This window comes from Prionailurus viverrinus, chromosome D3 (genome assembly GCF_022837055.1).
Source record: "Prionailurus viverrinus isolate Anna chromosome D3, UM_Priviv_1.0, whole genome shotgun sequence".
Taxonomy (NCBI): Eukaryota; Metazoa; Chordata; class Mammalia; order Carnivora; family Felidae; genus Prionailurus; species Prionailurus viverrinus.
In genome coordinates this window covers 5,454,359-5,466,928 of record NC_062572.1, presented here as the reverse complement: position 1 = coordinate 5,466,928, position 12,570 = coordinate 5,454,359, and the positions used below count along the sequence as shown (strand labels likewise).

The 12,570-nt window shown below is 51.1% G+C and overlaps 5 non-coding genes across 5 annotated transcripts; 1 reads left to right on the top strand and 4 right to left on the bottom strand.

Moving 5' to 3' along the window:
- Nucleotides 1-6,142: 6,142 nt before the first annotated feature.
- TRNAA-UGC (transfer RNA alanine (anticodon UGC)) lies at nt 6,143-6,214 on the bottom strand. Its single transcript has one exon. It is a non-coding gene; the product is annotated as a tRNA-Ala (tRNA).
- A 2,372-nt stretch (nt 6,215-8,586) lies between these two features.
- TRNAD-GUC (transfer RNA aspartic acid (anticodon GUC)) lies at nt 8,587-8,658 on the bottom strand. The gene has a single exon. It is a non-coding gene; the product is annotated as a tRNA-Asp (tRNA).
- Nucleotides 8,659-9,156: 498 nt separating this feature from the next.
- Nucleotides 9,157-9,229, bottom strand: TRNAF-GAA (transfer RNA phenylalanine (anticodon GAA)). The gene has a single exon. It is a non-coding gene; the product is annotated as a tRNA-Phe (tRNA).
- A 1,757-nt stretch (nt 9,230-10,986) lies between these two features.
- Nucleotides 10,987-11,058, bottom strand: TRNAD-GUC (transfer RNA aspartic acid (anticodon GUC)). Its single transcript has one exon. It is a non-coding gene; the product is annotated as a tRNA-Asp (tRNA).
- Nucleotides 11,059-11,310: 252 nt separating this feature from the next.
- On the top strand, nt 11,311-11,382 carry TRNAA-UGC (transfer RNA alanine (anticodon UGC)). The gene has a single exon. It is a non-coding gene; the product is annotated as a tRNA-Ala (tRNA).
- The last annotated feature ends 1,188 nt before the right edge of the window (nt 11,383-12,570 follow it).

Here is a 12,570-nt window from a genome sequence, read left to right as displayed (position 1 = left end):
GGAGCGGGCTCGGCCCCGACGCCCCCGTCCCCGTCCCCTCAGCCCCAACGGTCCCCGCCGCTGCCAAGACCCGCCCCTGACGCAGGGGGCTCAGGCCTCACGCGTCCCTCCCCCTCCGCGGACAGAGGGGTTTTCGTGAGGGGCCACGTTGAGGATCGCAGCGTGTTCGCGTGTCACCAGAACCCCCGTGCCCCTCCCCCACCCACCCCACCCCCGCCGGGGCAGCCGCCCATCCCCCGCGCGGGCGCGGTGACAGGACGGATGACTCGACAGATCGGGCGCGGGGGGGGGGGGGGGGCACCTACGCGGGCGGAGGCGGGGCTGCCCTTGCTTTCCCCCCCCCTCTCCCCGCCTGGGGTCGTCGGGGAAGCGCCGCTGGCCCCTCACGCTTCGTGAACCTACGTGAGGTGCCTCCGGACACCGAAAGAACTTTCTAGATTGTTCTTGAGCCGCCCTTTGCATGGGCACGGCCTTGGGTTTGAGAAGATTGTACTTAGATACCGACAGGAAGGCCTCAGGTTTTCATTCTTGTTGATGATACTCAGTGGAGCAGGAAGTGGAACCTACTGAAGCCTGAAGTTTCAAAAACACCGACCGAGTTCCTGTATATTGGGGGGGGGGGGGGCAATTTGATATCCCAAACATGAAATTTCATTGTACGCTAAATTCCATTTGGATAAAAGAGAACAAGATTACCAGCCAGATATTTTTATTTTTACTATCCTCCATTTTGTGATTTCTGTGAGTCCTTTCTTAGCATATTTTATTTTATTTTATTTTATTTTATTTTATTTTGAGAGTGCTCGCTCACTTGAGGGGGAGAAGGGCAGAGAGAATCCCTAGCAGGCTGCCGGCTCAGCACAGAGCCAGACACGGGGCTCAATCCCAGGACTCAGGGACCATGACCTGCGCCAAAGTCAAGAGTCCTCAACGCTTAACAGACTGAGCCCACCCAGGTGCCCCCAACATATTTTTTAAAGCGTTTGTAAAATGCACGAACATGTTGAAAAAAGAGGTTTTCAGAAGTTTACAGTGAAAAGTCTCCCTCAGAAACACTCAGTTCCCCAGTCACTGTCCCTTCTGGACTCTTCCAGAAGTATTTCCACCATGTGGAGGGGGAGAGGGTGTTTGAATTTCTATCCTCAAAGCCTTAAAAAAAAAACGGGAAAAGATTCCTAAAAAACGTTCTGCCATTAAGACTCACTCTTGTTGGGGCGCCTGGGTGGCGCAGTCGGTTAAGCGTCCGACTTCAGCCAGGTCACAATCTCGCGGTCCGTGAGTTCAAACCCCAGGTCAGGTTCTGGGCTGATCCTGGAACCTGTTTCCAATTCCGTATCTCCCTCTCTCTCTGCCCCTCCCCCGTTCATGCTCTGTCTCTCTCTGTCCCAAAAATAAATAAACGTTGAAAAAAAAAATTAAAAAAAAAAAGACTCACTCTTGTTTTAAATTATGATCATTGTATTGTTTTAAGCCACTTAGAATGACAAAACGAAACTGTTCTGTATTTTCTTTGATAACCCGTGTAGGTAGGTGTTTATGAAAAAGGTCTGATGAGAGTTCAGAATTGACTTTGTAATTTTTAACATTTTTCAGAGAGAATGAATTTATGCCTGGGGAATTCAAAGGAGTATTAAGAGCAAAATGTCATGTCTCCGGTTAGGAGACGCCAGTAACTTCCTAATCCAGATGTTTCTGAAGGTTATTCGTGCAAAGAGGTTTCACAGGAACAAAACACGGAGGCCCTTTGTAGGGTTGTTTCTCCCCAGTTTTCGGGGAACCAAAAAGCTGAGGTTCTTTCTGAGGGGATCAGGCTTAGCTTCAAACCACACCCTGTTCACTGTTGGCCGTGGCTTTTTCTGGAAGCCTCGTGATTCGTGTTGTTTAACGGCTGAGTCACGAGCTTTGTGACATAGTTTTTTCCAGAGTCCAAAAGGTACAGAGAAAAACAGGCCTGGTTTCAGGGGCAGGGAAGGGAGAGGAGGAGGAAGAGGAGGACGGCAGGGAGAAGAGAGGCTCGGAGGGTGGGAATGGGGTCCAGGGTTATCTCCAAAGAGAAAACATTCTTGGGAGCTGACAACACTGATGTCTCGAGCAGAAAAACAATTCTCTGCAACACCCCTGCTGCATTCCTTCAGTCCAGCAGAGGGTATAGAAGTAAACGTCCAAGGGCACGGGGGTGACAGGGAGAGGGAGAGAAAAGGAGAGGGGATGGCTGGTGTTTCCCCAGAGCGGGGATTCTCAAGCACCAGTGATCTGACCCCTCCGAGGACACGTGGCAACGTCTGGAGGCAATTTTTGGCTGTCACAACTGTGGCGTGAGTGGGGAGGAAGAGTTCCTGCTACTGGCGTGTGGTCACCGAGGTCGGGGACGCTGCGGCACATCCCCCCCCCCCCCCCACGCGATTACCCAGCCCCGAAGGTCAGCGACACCAAGGAGGTTGAGAAACCCTGCCCTACGGAGGACTGTTGTCCTCTTTACAACTGGCTGTTCTATTTGCTGAGACAGCCTCCCCAAACCTAAATGTCCCACTTGGACTCAGGCTTCGGGTATCAAGTCACCTTCCTGAAACCCCAGATCCCCTGACCTAGAATGTCATGTGCTGGAAGGTGCGAGATGCAGGGTGAGTCACCGGATCCATTTTCAGTTCCTTCCGCCCACAGATCCGTCCTTTGCAAACGCCCCAGAAGAGCTCGCTTCGGAGGTGGAACCAATGGAAGAGTGACAGAGGCCCAGCAACACGGCGGGATTGGCGCGCGGACGCGAGCACGTGACGGGCTGAGCTCACAAAGGGCCTGGGGTGTTGGGCTGCTGGGGGCGGGGTGGGCCGTGCTGGTGGGACTGGTGCCCGTCTGTCTGCCTGCCCTTCCTCCTTCCCCAAAGGATTTGGTTCCCCTGAAGGTCATAACCGTGTTTGGGACTTAACTCAGCATCATGAGAAAATCCAAGAGCACAGCGATCAGCAAACATTTCCCCCAAGAGAGAGGATGAGATCAAGGGCTGGCTGGGAACCGTTTGCCTTGCTTTGTCATTGTCATGTCATAGGTAACCATAAAAGGTAATAATCACAGGCGTCTGCAGTTTGGGGGGGGGGGGGTGGAGAGAAGCCCAAGGGACTCTTCATTTTCCTGTTGACTTGCGTGTGGCCTCGTGTGGCCGAACTCAGACCGCCCCGGTTTAAAAATAACCAGTTTCATGCCCTATCTCTGGGACAATCAGACTTTAAAAAGTTCCAGTCCTCAAATATGCCTGCTTTAGGAAGGTTAAGAAGTTAGTTAGCCTGTTGGAGATTTGGTTTGTTTTTAATTCGTTGCAGTTGTGGCGACATACACACGTAACGAAATGTACCATCTTAACCATTTTAAGGATGCGGGAAACAAAGACAAAGGAAAAAATGAAATTTCCTGACAACTTACCAGCCTATTGAAAAGCCCTTGAAACAGAGGGACCTTCCTCTAGGAGCTCAGCTCCCTTCTTTGCTAAGGGCAAAAGGCAATCTTAATCCTGTAAATCTAGTTTAACATATAAAAATGCCTTTGGGGGCACCTGGGTGGCTCCGTGGGTTAAGTGTCTGACTCTCGGTTTTGGCTCAGGTCATGATCTCACCGTTCCAGGAGTTTCGAGCCCTGCGTTGGGCTCTTCGCTGGCAGCACAGAGCTTGCTTGGGATTCTCTCTCTCTCTCCTCTCTCTGCCGCTCCTTTACTCACACTGTCTCTCTCTCTCATGAATAAATTTTAAAACTTAATAACATAAAACTGTTTACAAATTCCTTTGGAAACTTCCTTTGTCTCTATCCCACCCCCAAAGATCTATGTTAGCAATGACTCCAAACTCACAGCCCACAGATACACATCTGAAGGGGCTCATGACTGAGGTTTTACTAGACGGTAGTAAGGTAGTAAATGACCTTTTCCTAACCGTGGGAAATCTTGTTTCCAAAATACCTCGGAGGCTTGTGCTGTCCCTAACCCCCTCCCGACTTGAAAGTATATCATCGGCCCCCCTTTAAGACCCTAACACGTCCTGTCCCTGTGCCTTAATAAAACCACCTTTTTGCACCAAAGACGTCTCAAGAATTCTTTCTTGGCCGTTGGCTCCAAAGGCCAACATTTTCTACATCGTGAGGTACACGGGGCGGGGGGCGGGGGGGAAGAGGAGGAAAAATAATTTTCCCTTTACCCTCCTGAGGTCTTAGCTGAGACCTCTGTGATGAAAGACATTAACCAGAGAGAAAAATCCCCAGCAGTTTATTAACATGTAGGTCACACATATACACGGGAGATCCCCAGGACAACATGAATAACGAAGTCAGAGGTGGTTTTAGAATTTAGGCCTAAACACCATCTGAAGAGGGAAAGAGGAGGGGGGTATAGGCCCCTGGGGGGGCCATTCAGTGGTTTTTAGGAAAGACCATAGAGTAGATGGGAGGTAGGACAGTGTGTGACCTTGTGCCAGTCTGCCCCGGTTGGTGAACCTCCGGAGGGGGGATCTTGGACCAGTGGGTCCCTTGGGAAGGTCTGTATTTAGGCACATAAGGGGGGGTTCAGAGACAGCCTCTCCCGGCATATGCTGGTCTTCAAGTGCCTTCAGCTCAAAATAATCTCAGATGGCATGTCCGGGTGCTCGTCAGCATTCACACTGCCATGCAGCCGTCCCCACCAGAATTCTTCCATCTCGCAAAACGGGTCCTCTGCCCCCATTTACAGAACTCCCGTATCCGCCTTCCGCCGGCGCCTGGTACCCACCATTCCGCTTTCTGCCTCTCTGAACTTGACTGCTCCAGCCATGTCCGACGATGGGCTTTGTCGTTTTAAGTGCACAGTAAAATGCAAGAAGAGTTGACAAAGGCAGAGTTTTCAAAGACTCACAACTGCTTTTCTAGGAAGCTACATTCCCCAGCAAGCCTGATGGTATGTTTCGCCTTGTCAGAAGTAGTTAAAGATAGAAAGTACACCAGAAGCATATAATTAGCTGCGTGTTAGGCCTGATGCCTTTAGAAATCACCTCGAGGGGCGCCTGGGTGGCGTAGTCGGTTAAGCGTCCGACTTCAGCCAGGTCACGATCTCGCGGTCTGGGAGTTCGAGCCCCGCGTCAGGCTCTGGGCTGATGGCTCAGAGCCTGGAGCCTGTTTCCGATTCTGTGTCTCCCTCTCTCTCTGCCCCTCCCCCGTTCATGCTCTGTCTCTCTCTGTCCCAAAAATAAAAATAAACGTTGAAAAAAAAATTAAAAAAAAAAAAAAAGAAATCACCTCGACATTCTGTTCCCTTAACACCTGGTTGACATTTGAGGAGAAATCACCTTCACAGCAGCTCATTTAGACACAGGAGCTGTCACCAAAACTCCGCCGCCCAACTGGTGAGTCACTTCACAGATTTCAATGTCATCTCAAAAGCGAAGGCTTTGCAAAGAGTCACGTCCCTCCAGATCTGAGATGAGATGCTTTTATGATTTAATAGATGAGGTCAAGTCACGCGAGAGACAGGATTTGCCGGGTGAGGAATTCATTACTACCGCAGAGAAAGAATTGAACCCACAGAAGGCAATAAAGAGAATCCCTTCTCTCTATAAAGTGCATCTTTGATCCTTAATGATAAAATACAGATCGTGTATAAATATAAACATGAACCGTATGTGCATCAGTGTCATTCGTTCGTTCGTTCGTTCGTGCGTGACCTGTTGCTGATGAAGTGGGAGGCAAAATCCTGCCTGCCAGGAATGCTGGTTTCCCTTCGGGTCACGCCCAAACTGGTTGGTTAGTGACAGCACAAATAAAGGGCAAGGGCCAGCAGTCAGACCTTTGAATGGCTTCCACACTTGCCCTCCGATGGCGGGGCATCAGTCGCCAGTCCTTGGGGACTTCTACTGCAGTCACGGTGCCACAGAAAGGACCGTGGCCTCCCCCGTTGCTCCTTCTCGGGCTGTTTCAGTCATCAGGTGATGTTTTTGCCTTTACGTTTTGCTGCCAGCAGCTGCCCTCAGCCTCTTGCAACAAAAGCACATCGGGAGTGTTACAGGTTTCAGAGAGGGGGGGATCCTTCCTCTTGTGAAAATCCCACCTGCAAGTAGGGACCAGAGGAGTCGTAATCACATACATGGATGGCACTTTAATGATGAAGAAGGGGGAGCATGGGAAGAAAAAACAGTGGAGATGCCGGGGATCGAACCCGGGGCCTCATACATGCAAAGCATGCGCTCTACCGCTGAGCTACATCCCCCTCCCTCTTCCCCTGGCTTCCTGAAATTCTCTGCTGTATGCTATTCTTGAGGTTGCTATTTTTCTAATTTAAAGTTTTGTCTAAGTAAATGTGTGTTGGGGGTTGGCATAAACAAACCAAAAATAAATCTCCCCAAACAGGCCCGTTCTACATAGCCTTGCAATTGAAGTGCTCGCTGATATCGGAACCCAGGAACAAAGGGAAAGAGATCTAGTTTTGAATGTTGCTCATCACAGGGGGCAAAAAAAAAAAAAAAAAAAAAGGAAGGAAAATGAGTTTATTTCCAATAAATAAGGGCACTGCCTTGACTGAACCTCTACCCAGCAATGTCTGCTTCTCTGTCCTTTAAAACCATTCCAGGGTGAAACAGGCGATGGGAATTAAGAGTACACTTATCATCACGAGCACTGAGTAACGCATAGAATTGTTGAATCACTGTATTGTACACCTGAAACTAAGATAACACTGTATGTTAGCTCTACTGGCATTAAAATTAAAGACGTAATACAAAAATATTCCAACCGTCAGTAACTTCTGAGGTTTGCAGACCTTCCCCGCCCTCCCCCACACCCCCACATTCCCAGAGCACTCTTCTGAATATAAAAATAAGCAAATTAAAAAGAAATAGGTCCAGCTCCAGAATCAGGGCTCTGAGGGAGGAATCACTTTGCAATAGCCCACCGAAAAGGACCATTCCTCACCGTCGGCACGCGTCTCTTCCAGAGTGCAGAGTGCTTATGAAGCTGCCCTAGGGAGGCAATACGAGGTGTCTTCCAGTCATCAAGGGGTCGCTCAGTGGTGGAGGAATGGTTGAGGGCAGGGAGAGGGCAGAAAGTTGAGTCTCTGCCTCTTTCCACCAGCGCTTGAGATTTCCTGGCAGGAAACAGTCACTTACCCTGATGGGGAGAACACACCCCCAGTTGTCCTGCCTTGTCCGCTTCGTCCCCAGTCAGCTCCCTTCCAACCCCCCTGAAACCTTCACAGGTAAAGGGCTACCTGAGCTGGTGCCCAGGACACCTGCCGGGCAGTTGTGATTCATATCCCCACCTGTCTGGAGCTCATTCATAAAATGGAGATCTGAGTACTACCTCCTCCCCAGGGCGGGTGTGGCCATTGAGCGATTAGAACAGCGCCTGGTACAAGGGCCGGCGGAGCCTGGGTTCTCAGGACGGCAAATGCAGTTGTTATTATATGAGCTCTGGCGAAGACAGACGGACCTTGGCCCAGCATGGACGGATGGCACTGTTCGCGGCGTTATTTTGCACGAAGTTTGGGAACGAGCTGGGTTTTTAGCAGGTGCCCCTGCTTGCTCTCTTGCCAGACTGCTCTGCTCAAAACAAGCCCGATTATGTTGCCTCTCTGCACAAAACCCTAGAATGGAATCCAACCTCCTTAGGTTCGCCTGTGACCTTATCCCTTCCTCCTCTCCCCCTCTTACATGCACACTTACCTCCTTGCTGTTCTGCAGGCACGCTGCCCTCCTTTGCACCTCAGGGCCTTTGCACCTGCCCTTCCCTCTGCCTGCAAGGGTGCTCCCCAGATCTTCTGGTGAGTGGCTCCTTCTCCTTGTCCAGGTCCTCGGAGGGGCCTTCCTGGCTGCCTCACTATTGGGGCCTGCGAATCCCACACACTCCCTGGCGTGCCCCCCCCCCCCCCATTTTTTTTCTCTTCTTTCACAGCATTTACTCTCTGGGAGACTTTTTTTTTTTTTTTTTTTAATACTATTTGTTTATCACCGGTGTCATAAGCTCAGTAGGGCAGGGGCCAGGGCCTCGTGGTTCCTGCTATAGCCCCAGTGCCTAGAACAGTGCCTGGCCCCTAATAAGTACTCAGTGTATATTTGCAGAATGAATGTGACAAAAAAACGAATGGAAGAAGAGGAGCCTGGGAAGGCTGATAGCCACCCGGGAAGGAGTCTGCAACCACGTTAAGACAAGAGAGCGCTTCACGGTAGCGTCCCCACACTTCCTGTCTTAAATCCATAAACATTTTCCGAGGGCCAGTCTGGTCCGGAGCAAGCCACAGAGATTGGAATATTTGCAGCAGAAGGCGCATTTCCTGGCCTTGGAGGTTGACCCTCTGGTCCCCGGACAGCATGGCGCAAACTCAGCACTTTCGTGCAGCGCTGGGAGCGTGAGGGGGGAAATGAAGCCGGGGTGGGAGACCTTGGGCTCTTTCTTTCGTGTTAACTGTGGGACACTGGGGACCCGGGGCATGATTTTGACCAGGCAGTCGATAGAATCTACAACGAATCTCGCACGCCGGTCAGGTTTAGTCGTTCGTAGAAAAGAGTTTCCGTGAAAGTGGGAGAATCTGATTTGTTTGGAAGAGAAATGAAAACAGTAACAGGATGTACGCAAAAACCTGCGTGCCTCCCCGTCGGGGAATCGAACCCCGGTCTCCCGCGTGACAGGCGGGGATACTCACCACTATACTAACGAGGACCGGCTCTGGCCAGGGCTCTCAGGTATGCCTTTTAAGCATTTTCAAGTTCCCCTGTGTATCACTGTACATCAAAGGGTTCAATATTTTCTTTTATTCTTTCCGTTCAAAACCGAAGAACAAAAGTCCTACGTGACTTAAACTCCATCTTAGGGAAGCTGTCCCCGGCTCGGTCCTTGATTTAGTTGCGCGGGTTTCGGGGAACAGAAACTCATACACAGAAAGCCCAAATTAACGAGCAGACATCAACAAACACGTGACAGACGTTAATAAACGTTTCCGAGAGGCGAGAAATGGAGGCAGGGGAAACACAGCCGCGTTAGAGTTCTCCACATTGCGCGGAAGGTTCCCTCCGTTCCCATTTCCCGTGGATACCGCTCGGAGCCGGGTTTAAAGAAAGCGAAACTGTTTATTAATTGCGGAGAATTAGCCTCCCCGTTCCGGTTTTTTCCAACCGCCTTTCGCGGCAGGGGAAAAAAAACAAAACAAAACAAAGCGACTGCCGAAACCCGGGATCGAACCAGGGACCTTTAGATCTTCAGTCTAACGCTCTCCCAACTGAGCTATTTCGGCTGCTGGTAAGGCGCCGCTTCGCTCAGATCCTCCTGGTCGTGGTGCCGGCCCTGGGTCCTCCGCCCGGGACATCCGATGCGGAAAGTCCGGAACCAGCTGGAACCCACGTCGACCAGGCTCGCCGGCATCTACTCCTTCTTGTCCTTCAAGGTCACCGCCTCCGAGAAGCCCTCCCGGATCACGCCTCCCAACCTGACCCCAGCCCCTTACCGTTTACTGTTAGGGTAGGTATTGTTTTTCCTTGTCCATCCTCTGTCTCCCCAGCGCTAATGACAGACCCCTGAGGGCAGGGAAGTCACGTGCCTTGGTCACCTCCGTATCCTTCAAGGTCTAGAACAGTGCCTGGCACCTAATAGGTGCTTGATAAATATCTGTTGAATTAATGAACAAGTGAATGGATGAATGAATCGTACCTGGCTCAGAACTCCACTTTCTCAAGCCCCCTTCTTTGTACATAGGAACAAAGTCATGTCTCGGGTGCAACTCCCCAAGCAGCCTAAGGTGTGGCAGAGATGCTGACCACGTCAAGGCGTGTGGAGGACGCAACAGCCAGATTGTGACTTTCCTTGGGGCAGTGAGTGACTCAGATCCGGCCTCCACGCGTGGCCACCATTCCTGTGGCACCTGCTCAGCTTCAAGGCGTGCAGAGGTCAACAGGTTGGCGTCCAAGTCGGGCTCTACTTCCCCTCCTTTTGGAAAATGGAAGAGGAGTGTTGTCTGGGAGGGGGGTGGGAGTGGGGAGGTCCTTCACGACGTGAGGTCATCTCACAAGTGTTTGCTAAGCACCTAATGACCGTCTGGTCCAGTCACAAATGCACTAACCAGATATTCAGCATAATAGCAATGCTCATAAGCAAAAAAGACCAAAGTTATTTGTATTTTGCATTTAAAGTTTGTCTCCCTAATGGCAAAATTCCATGCATGGGATTATCAAGTTAGATGGTGGAATACACGGGTTTCCAGGCGCTTTCTGAATAGGCTGAAGCCATTTACACTCCCATCCGCCCATCCCATTCCTTCCTTCCCCAAACAAGTCTTGATCTGTTGTTACAATTAATTTTTTTTGTTAAAATCAATTTTTTAAAAATTCAGGTGAGATTCGCGTAACATAAAAGTAACCATCTCAAAGCGAACCGTTTAGTGGCATATTCGCAAGATGGTGCAACAATCACCTATAGTCCTTTAAACACCATTCTTTGGAAATCATTGAAGTGTATCATTTTGATAAAAATTGAATAAGGAAGGAAAGAAGGGAAGGAAGGGAGGGAGGGAGGGAGGGAGAAAAATAAAATTCAAACGGTGCAGACGGGTACAGAATGGAAGGTGAGAGTCACTCCCACCCTACTGCAGTCCTTCCCCCCAGAGGTAACCGGTGTCTCCAGCAGACTGTGACTGACGCCACCTTGGGCAGGTTACAGAGCTGCTTCCCCACCCGCCTGGGTGACCAGATAGCCCCAGCCAGCCTCGGAAGGAGCGCACACCCGTAAATATTGCCCCCGGACGTGGTGAGAGCTACAAAATCATTGGCTCTTGTTACTGTGATGCCCATGAGAAGTAGAAATAATAACACACTGACAGGCTGTGTACATTTCCTATACGTAACAGGGCACACATGGGGTAGCGTGCTTCTCAGGCGTAGTTGACTCCAAGACTCGGCTCATCTTTGCGAGGGCCCTAAGGGGCGCGTTACTAGGCCCAGTGCGCAGGGTGTCTTCGTCCAAGGAAAGCCTCTTCTGCTTTTAAAACGGTTTGCCAGCCTCCCCGTCGGGGAATCGAACCCCGGTCTCCCGCGTGACAGGCGGGGATACTCACCACTATACTAACGAGGACACGTTAAGATAATGCTTTTCTGGGTAGGTCCATGTAGATACAGCGCCGACCTGCTACCGCGCGCATCCATCCCCAGCCGGGATTGTCACAGACGCAGCGCCGGTGCGCCTGGCCAGTGGGCCTCCCGAGGCGCGGAGGGACCTTTCGGAAACGATGGGATACTAAGCATCCGGGAAGGAGAAAAACGTGGGCACGAGACGAAGATGTGGCTTCCGATATCCCTATGCCCCGAAAAAAAGGGCTCACGGGAAGGGGATGTAGCTCAGTGGTAGAGCGCATGCTTTGCATGTATGAGGCCCCGGGTTCAATCCCCGGCATCTCCACTTTTTCCTTTTTTTTTTTTTTGTCCGAAAGCCGTCGCACCACCGGAAGGCAAAGCAGGGAAGGTGACCCAGATGCCCCGCATTAGTGGGTCTGGGAAACAAGCCCCCATGGACACGGCAGCGCTAGGAAACGTCCCTGGCCTGGTCCCAAACACGGTTACCCAGGGAACCCCCCTCCCCCGCGGAGATTCAGATTGAATAGGTGGGCGGTGGACCCAGGAATCTGCGTTTCTACACTCCTATTCTAGTCATCGGCTTGTGATTTCTAAGGAGGGTTTCGCAAGTGGCCGTTTAGTCAGTGGCTCCTGAGCGCCTAATGCCGGTGATGCGCATGCATGGAGCTCCTACTGTGTGCCCAGGTACAGTGTTAGTTGAGTATTCCTTGGAGAAGACAAGCAAGGTTTGAGTTCTAGAGACTAGCATTCACCCGGTAGCGGTTAAGCTTTAGGAAGACAGTAATACTGATAAGATGGAGACTGGAGGGGGAGGGTGTGGAAGCTGCTCTGCAAGAGCCGTCAGGAGGCCTGGCTAAGCAGGGGAAATGACAGGTGCTAAGGCTCCAGGTTGGGAGGGGGAGGAGAGCTCTGTCTGAAGACACTGAAAGCAAGCCCTGTGCATGGAGTTTGGTGAATGAGGGTTATATAAGGGGCTTGAATTTTATCATCGAAGATTCTAGAAGGCCTGATGTGGCATGGCATGTTCAGATTTAGGTGTAAAAAGGCTCCCTCTGGCTGCCACGTGGAGAATACGCCCTGAGCCAGCAGGTGGACGCTGGGAGAGCAGGCAGGAGCTGGTGGGGGCTTGTTAGGGATTCAGGGACTGGGGGCGTGTATGTGGGCGTGCCGGAGTGGAGCTGGGGAGCACGAGGGGGCTCTGGACAAACTCTGGGGGTAGAGCCCACCCAACTTGCAGCTGGCTGGAATGTGGGGAGAGTAGGGGGGGACCTCCTGGTTTGGGGGTACACTGGGATTAGTGGCCAAGCTATAGAGAGAGTAATTCTGGAATATTAAACGTGTATCTCTGTTATTTTATTTACATATCTACGTTTTAGAATTTATGCATTTGTACCACAGCATTAGCACAAACTGGTTTAGGACGAATATTCGGCTGAAGGAAGGAATCAACACCCCCTACAGGCACAGTGAACACCTGGGTGAGCCCCCACCCAGACTAGTTTCCGACCACCCC